General features: G+C 39.4%; 1 non-coding gene across 1 annotated transcript; it reads right to left on the bottom strand.

Annotated features, from left to right (window-relative positions):
- Positions 1-244: 244 nt before the first annotated feature.
- Trnam-cau lies at positions 245-317 on the bottom strand. Its single transcript has one exon. It is a non-coding gene; the product is annotated as a tRNA-Met (tRNA).
- Between the last annotated feature and the right edge of the window lie 7611 nt (positions 318-7928).

Raw genomic sequence — 7928 nt, 5'->3', positions numbered from 1 at the left:
GCCCTTAAAGTCTGTGCAGCTGGGGTTATGCATAGGAAACGGTTCCCTGTGCCCATTTGTTGTAGAGTACTTCCCACTTTCTCCTCTATCAAGCTCAGTGTGTTCAAATTAATATTGAGGTCTTTAATCCATTTGGACTTGAGTTTTGTGCATGGTGATAGATATGGATCTACTTTCATTCTTCTACAGGTTGACATCCAGTTATGCCAGCACCATTTGTTGAAGATGCCCAATATATTGCGGCTGCCCCCTCTGAGGTTCGAACTCAGGACCTTCAGATTATGAGACTGACGCGCTGCCTACTGCGCTACGGAGGCGCCCTAGATGCCTTTTGCTATTCTATCACAACTCTGATTTTTAAATAGAAGAAAAATGTAAGTTTTCCATTTTATATTTTTTATAAAAGAAGAAAACAACGTTCACAGAACTTACATTATTTCCAGTCACCTATTCAGGACTCACACACGTTTATCCAACTCTAGCTATTCTCTTTAGCAGCTGTGCAACAGAGATTTCATTTTGAGATCTGACTTATAAAATATTGAGTACCATGTCAGGTGGAACATAGTATGTTTCAGGACATGCTTGCGCCCATGGAAACATGAACCAGCAAAGGGGAATGGTTAAAGCTAACAGGCCTGTCAGGGTGGAGGAGGGGTCTGGTAGTAGCTGGTTGTAGCTGGCCCCTAAATGAGTTTTTCCATACACCATGGCTTCATTATCAGGCATGAATGGTTTTGAGTAGTTTAGTTAACCCAAGAGAGGACTTTCTACACTGGAAGGGTCAAGAATCAAGATGATTGCAGCTTATAAGCTATGGCACAAAGCTACCATTGTTCAAATATTAAGTAGTTTTGAGGGACTATTTTATATCAGTCGTTAGCAGGGACTGAAGGCCCACACAATAATTTGATACTGTGGATACCCTGCACCAATAACAAGGTTCAGTCAATTATTTTTGTCATTGTGAAAAGAGGAGAAAACTGAACAATGAAAGTGAAAACAAATTGCAAATGAGGTCCCCTAACCACTGTAGGGTGACACACATATGACCTCACAGAGACTGTGGCAACACTCACAGGGCCTTTATGTGCCACAGGGCAGATGGGTTCCCAGCACTGAAAGGAAAAGCAGACACAAGCCCCATCCCTAACCCAGGAGCTATCTCCAATTGATAACCACTCACAAACTTTTTCTAATAGTGTCTCTCCTGGGACACAAACTGTTAATTCCAGCACCCATCCTTAGCATAGATGGCAAACAGAAAACTAACACAATGGTGTTTTATGAGATGCCTTGTCTCTGTTAGGGTTTACTATTTGGGTTTTTTTTGTTTTGTTTTGTTTTGTTTTGTTTTGTTTTTCGAGACAGGGTTTCTCTGCGGCTTTGGAGCCTGTCCTGGAACTAGCTCTTGTAGACCAGGCTGGTCTCGAACTCACAGAGATCCGCCTGCCTCTGCCTCCCGAGTGCTGGGATTAAAGGTGTGCGCCACCACCGCCCGGCTTACTATTTGTTTTTTTTTTTAGTTTGTTTTTTGTGTGGTTGTTTGGGGTTGGTTGCTTATTTGTTTGTTTTTATCCTGCAGGTCCCTTGTGTAAATATTATGGCTTCTGGTTTTGTGTTTTTAGGGGTCTTCTGTGTGGATAAATGTGTGTGTCTACATCTATTGTGTTTCTTGTGCTTTTTCTTTTGCTCCTTTTGTCCTGTTAATTAGTTGTTTGTTTTGTCCTATATTGGTATGCGTGTTATTATTTCATGTAGATATATGCTTTTTTTATTTATTTATTTTTCCTCCTAAGGGTATAGATGGTGTGGATTCTGATGGGAGGAGTGGTGGGAGGATCTTGAAGGAGATGGGGGAGGAAAAAGTATAAACAGAGTATATTGTCTGAAAAAATACATTTTCAATAAAGAAGAGGGGAAAAGATAATTTTTATTCAGTCAAATTGAAACCTAAATTATGGAGAATGAAAAAACTGATGCATTTTGTGTCTCACTCTGAAGTGGCAATCATAAAGCAAAGGCAATCTTAAATATAATAAAATACTGAAATCAAAGTGACAAAGTTGACTTGATAGGGTATTTAGTAAGCAGATGTGCTTTATCCAGCATTAAATAACGCTGTATAAAACATGTCATTTAGTAATAGAAGGTATAGGAACTAAAGGGATGGCTCAAGAACATGTACTTCCCTTGAGAGCATTGTGGTTCTCAGCATCAGCTACAGGGAACTAACCTTTGTATATCTCCGGGGTATATGATGCCCTCTTCTGGCGTGTGCAGGTACTTGCATTCACATGCACACACACACACACACACACACACACACACACACACACACAGAGAGAGAGAGAGAAACACATATGCATAATTTAACAAAATGTTCCAAACTGCTTAAAAATAAAAATAAGCATCATAAACAAGAAATACCAAGCAAAAATCTTGAACATACAGTCATATGGCAATGAATTCTAAAGGTATGAACTACAAAATGCACCCTAAGTCTCCAGTAATTTAGAATGCAGGATTCTAATTTTTTTCTTCTTTAAAAACTATTTTTATGGTTTATTTAACTTTATTTTATGTGCATTGGTGTGAAGGTGTCAGATCCGCTGCAATTGGATCTTCAGACAGTTATGAGCTGCCATGTGTGGGTGCTAGGAATTGAACCCGGATCCTCTGGAGGAGCAATCAGTACTCTTAACCACTGAGCCATCTCTCCAGCCCCCTCTAAATTTTTTTCATATACGAAATGATACGAGTAGTAAAAGATTTCTAATAAAGTTTGGGCTGCACCATTTAATGTAATTTACTCATACTTCTGATATGAGACATAGAATGTTTGCAGCTCAAAGATTGTAAAAAAAACAGATAGTATGTGTAATGTTATACAACTTAGGTGAGAATTTACTACCAAGTTATTTTGTTTTGAATATTTACCTTTCAATTTTTTTGAAAATTTAAGATATATTTTTTAACCTATGTGTTTTTAAAGTCATTTACACATAATTCTTGGTGAAAGAAAAATCTATTTTTTTAAACACAAATAGATAAAGTAAAACCAAGGAACGATTGGGAAAAGTGAAAGTGCCTTGTTATTTTCAGAGAAGCCTCTATGATTATAAATATCACAGGAGAAGAAATAAGGCAGAAGATGCTCTAGGTTTTACAACCTTCATGCTAAAGTAACCTTAGAATAAATGAGCTGAGCAGCCAGCATGAAAATGAATAAATAAATATGCAAATCTGAATGTGTGAAAGTACATTTTTACAATGTTTTAGTAAAAAAATCAATTTATAATCTAAGCAAATGTTTAATTAAATTACACGTTAATATAATAATCTTATAATAAGAGTCACCATGAAGAAACTGCAGAATATTTTTATTAATTGACTAAAGTCTCAAAGCATTTTTCTTCATTTAATGACTTCAGAGATCACATACTATGGCTAATGGGATAATTTTGCAGTACCGGGTTGCTCAAAATCTGAACATTGCTGAGAAAGATTATTTTTTCAAGATGTACCCAGGTCTAACTTTTAGAAGTTGAAGCCTAAACTTCTAGAATGTTTAGTGTAATAATGCTTTCTATACCTGCAAGATTGATCCATTGTCTAATATTGTGATGTTTAATACCGATTATCAACTTGAATGAATCTAAAATTACCTAGAAGACAAGACTCTAGGCATACCTGGGAAGGGCTATCTTGATTAGGGTAATAGAGATGGGGTGATCTACCATAAGTGGGCAGCACCATCTCCTGGGCTTGGGTCCTTGAGAACAGAGAAAGGGCAAAACTGGTCAAGCATGATCATCCATCTCTCTAGGATTCCTGACCATGGATGTCATGTTAGTAGCCTTCTCAATTCCCTGCCTCTGTGACTTCCATGCCATGGTGGACAATATCTTCACGCAGGGAGACAGAAAGGTGTACTTTGTTTCTTAACTTAGATTAGTCAGGACATTCTAACACCGCAACCAGAAAGGTAACTAAGACTAACAATGATCTGAAGATTGGCATCACTGTTGAGATAAATATGACCATCTACTTCTTAGGCCTTTGAGATTCCTTTGTTGGAGAACGGTAGAAAAGTTTGGAACTTGGAACTAAAAACATCCTTGAATATTTCAAGCAGAGTTTACTGCACTGTTCTCTTTGGAGACTGGAAGACGAGAATGTAGAAAGAAAAGCAGCAAGTGGAAGCCCAACTCAGATAAGTGTCCATGGGGAACAATGACTCTTTCAGGAGCAGCGTTAGAGGTAACCCATGTTATATTCTATTTTTCTTCTGCCTGTTTGCTGAAAACTGGACTAAGACTGAACTTAAAACCAGTGAAGTAACATGTTTAAAATTCAAAGCAGGATGGCAATAGACTTGTGACAATGGCCACTTCCCAGTGCTCTAATTTAGATTTACAGTGAGAGAGGGCAAAAGAGATGAGGAAAGTGTGAATCTAAGCAAAGAAATCTGTGTGAAGTTCAACACCACCTTCAAGGAGAGTGATGATGACAAAGTTTCTGTAATTGTTTAAAAAAAAAAACTCATCCTCATCATTGGCAGAATAAGAAATCTGCCTGAAGAAAAGAGTCCACCTATCAAAAGCTCGAACTCAGAGAAATAGCTACTTGAAATAACTGCCCAGGACAGTGATGCTGCAGATTCAGCTACCAAAGTGTACAGTTGCCTTTCAAAGGTGGTTTAATGGACCAGGCTTCCTTCTAAGGTGGAAGAAGAACACAAGAGTATCATGCACATGGCAATGATTTGTAAGCATTAAAGACATAGGAATGATCAAGTCATATATCTATGGTTCTGGAGATCCATTGGAGTCAGGCAATGTGTGGCAGCATCAGAATAGATGCAAGGAGACATTAAGAGGACAGTGAGTGAAACTGGGAGGGTAATGCAGTAAAGAATCCAGGATTTTGGAAAGGCCAGCACACTAAGGATAGTTATAGGCCCCGAGTGGAGCTTGCCAATGTATGCTTTTGATAGAAGAAGATGAAGAAGTGTGTAGTGTGGAGCTGCTGGCAGGCCTGCTTTTCGTCCCACCCAGCTCCCAGCCGCCTGGCTAGCTTAAGCCCCGAAATAACAACACACAAACTGTATTCATTTAAACACTGCCTGGCCCATTAGTTCTTGCCTCTTATTGTCTAATTCTCACATCTTGATTAACCCATTTCTAATAATCTGTGTAGCACCACGAAGTGGTGTCTTACCGGGAAAGATTCAGCACGTCTGACCTGGTGGCTGGCTTCATGGCGACTGTCCCACTGAGGAGAGGCATGGCATCTGACTAACTTCCCTTTCCAGCATTCTGTTCTGTCTACTCCACCTATCTAAATCCTGCCCTATCAAAAAGCCAAGGCGGTTTCTTTATTCACCAACGAGAGTCCTCCATCAGAAGTGGCTATCCTAGCCATTTGAATCCAGGTGATACTATTATGAGTCCCAGATGCCAACACACAGAAGCAGAATTGGTTCTTTGCCCTGTTATATTTTTGCCTTAGATTGCTCAGACCATTCCTTGCTATACCTGGACTTTCCCTTTCAAAAAGGGAGAATTTAATCCTTGGCTTCATACATTGAAAATATGTAACATTTTGATGTTACAGAAGACAATAAGTAAGAGATTACTTGAGCCTCAGAAGAGATGTTGAACTTTCAAGCAGTTTTAGAATATTTACAGAATATGGGGACTTTTAAAGTTGGACTAACTGCATTACAGATATATACATGTATACAGATATATTACAAGGAGGCATGGGTTGGAATATATGACTTAAGGTAATGTTTGGATGTCAACTCTATAAGATGTAGGGTTATGGTAACATGTAAGAAGTTAAGACCTGTCTCCCTTCCTGACCCTTGGTGTGGGCACATGTGTCTCTCTGTCTCTCTGTCTGTCTCTGTCTCTCTCTGTCTCTGTCTCTGTCTCTCTCTCTCTCCTCTAAGTAATAAATGTCCAGTTCTAAAAAAAAAAGAAGTTAAGACCTACCAGACCGAAAGGAGCCAACCTAGAGACTGCCTGGAGTTAAAAGGTCCTGTCTGTTCCTAGTCAATAATGAGCTACCAAGCAGTGTTTCCTGAGTGCCTAGCAATAGGTGCTGTCAGAGGTCCTGATGGTGCCTAGTCAATGAGAGAAACGCATGAGATGTCAACTGTCAATGGGTCAGGATGCCTGGGTGCTGAGAGGGTATTATTTAAGTCCTCCCCTACCCCCATTGTTAAATAAAGGAGTGTGCTGTAAACTTTCTACCTGATTCATGGTGACTGTGTTCATTGTCTTTTCACCCCCTTCCCCAAAGAAGACATTAGGACCCAGCAACAGTAGTTAATACTAAGTATCAACTAGTTATGATTTAGAGTCACCGACAAGATAGGTCTCTGACCATGCCTTTGAAGGACTCCGGAGTATGTCAGGATCAGGCCATGTCTGTAAGGGATTGTGTTGACAAGGATAATTGAGGTAGGAATATATAACTGAAAAGCAGGCAACATCATTCCCTGGTCTTGGATTAAAGAGCACATAGAAAGGAAAAAACTAGCTGAGCACAATTATTCTTTTTCCTGTCGGTGGCTATAATGTGAGTAGCCTCCTTAATCTCCAGCCACCATAATTTCTCTTCCACGTTGGACTATATCTCGAACTGTGACCCAAACTAAACATTTCATCCCTTAAGTTGCTTTTCATGGTATAGTTTTACCACAGCAAAAGGAGAAGTAATTCAGCCAATCATTGTATGTGAGAGTTTAGAGCAATAGTAGGATGTATAGTAGAAAGTTCCCATTCCATTCCATACCACAGATGTCTGTGTTCCGTGTAGCAGAGTGGATGGCTAGCTGACACACTTAATAGTGAACTAACTGCCAGTACATACCATGGCTATCATGTTCTGCTGAGCACTCCTGGTTGTCACGTGTTATTTCTTAAAGACTTAAGTTCCTCCTCTGAGACACCACTGAGAGGTGTTGGAGGAGGGAAGCTGCTTGTTTGTCCTGGCTGCCCTTAAACTGTATTAATTAAATCACTGCTTGGTCCATTAGCTCTAGCTTCTTATTTGCTAACTCTTACATCTTAATTTAACCCATTTCCATTAATCTGTGCATCAGCATGAGGTTGTGGCCTACCAGCAAAGTTTCAGAGCATCTGTCTCCAGCAGCGGCTCCATGGCTCCTCCTCACTCTGCCTCCTTTCTCCCAGCATTCAATTTAGTTTTCCCCACCTAGCTATGTTACCCTGTAGCTTGCTATAGGCCCAAAGCAGTTCCTTTATTAACCAATGGCATTCACAGAATAATAGAGGGGAATTCCACATCAGAGAGGGACACCACGATTTACATACATAATTTTTGAGTTTCCTTTTACCATTATACACTGTCACCGAGAATATAAGAACTCACGAATATGTATTCTGGAGTGATTACATATGAGGATTATGGTCTTGGCACATAGCCCTACACCCAATATAAAAATATTTAAGTGTACATGTGTTTCTGATACTAGGAAATTAAATCACTGGCACTTCTTTGTCTTCTTAAAGTTGTCAAATATTTTAACTCATATTTAATATATTTTCTTTAACTTTAGCATGTATATTATATATAAAATATTCATTTATTATTTGTCTACATGGAGATCAAAGCTTGGCCACAGTATCAGCAATCGCTGACATCTGCGTGTGGATATGAAACTCTCTACTATACTGATGAGGTGAGCAGGCCTGCTTTTCATCCCACCCGGATCCCACACGGCTAGCTTTACACCCAAAATAATTACACGGAAACTGTATTCATTTAAACACAGCTTGGTCCATTAGCTCTAGTCTCTTATTGGCTCTCACATATTGACTAACCCATATCTAATAATCTGTATGCCACCACAAGATCGTGGCTTACCGGGAAAGATTCAGCATGTCTGACCT

Source organism: Arvicola amphibius, chromosome 5 (genome assembly GCF_903992535.2).
Source record: "Arvicola amphibius chromosome 5, mArvAmp1.2, whole genome shotgun sequence".
In the NCBI taxonomy this organism is placed as follows: Eukaryota; Metazoa; Chordata; class Mammalia; order Rodentia; family Cricetidae; genus Arvicola; species Arvicola amphibius.
This window is presented reverse-complemented; position numbering and strand designations above follow the sequence as displayed.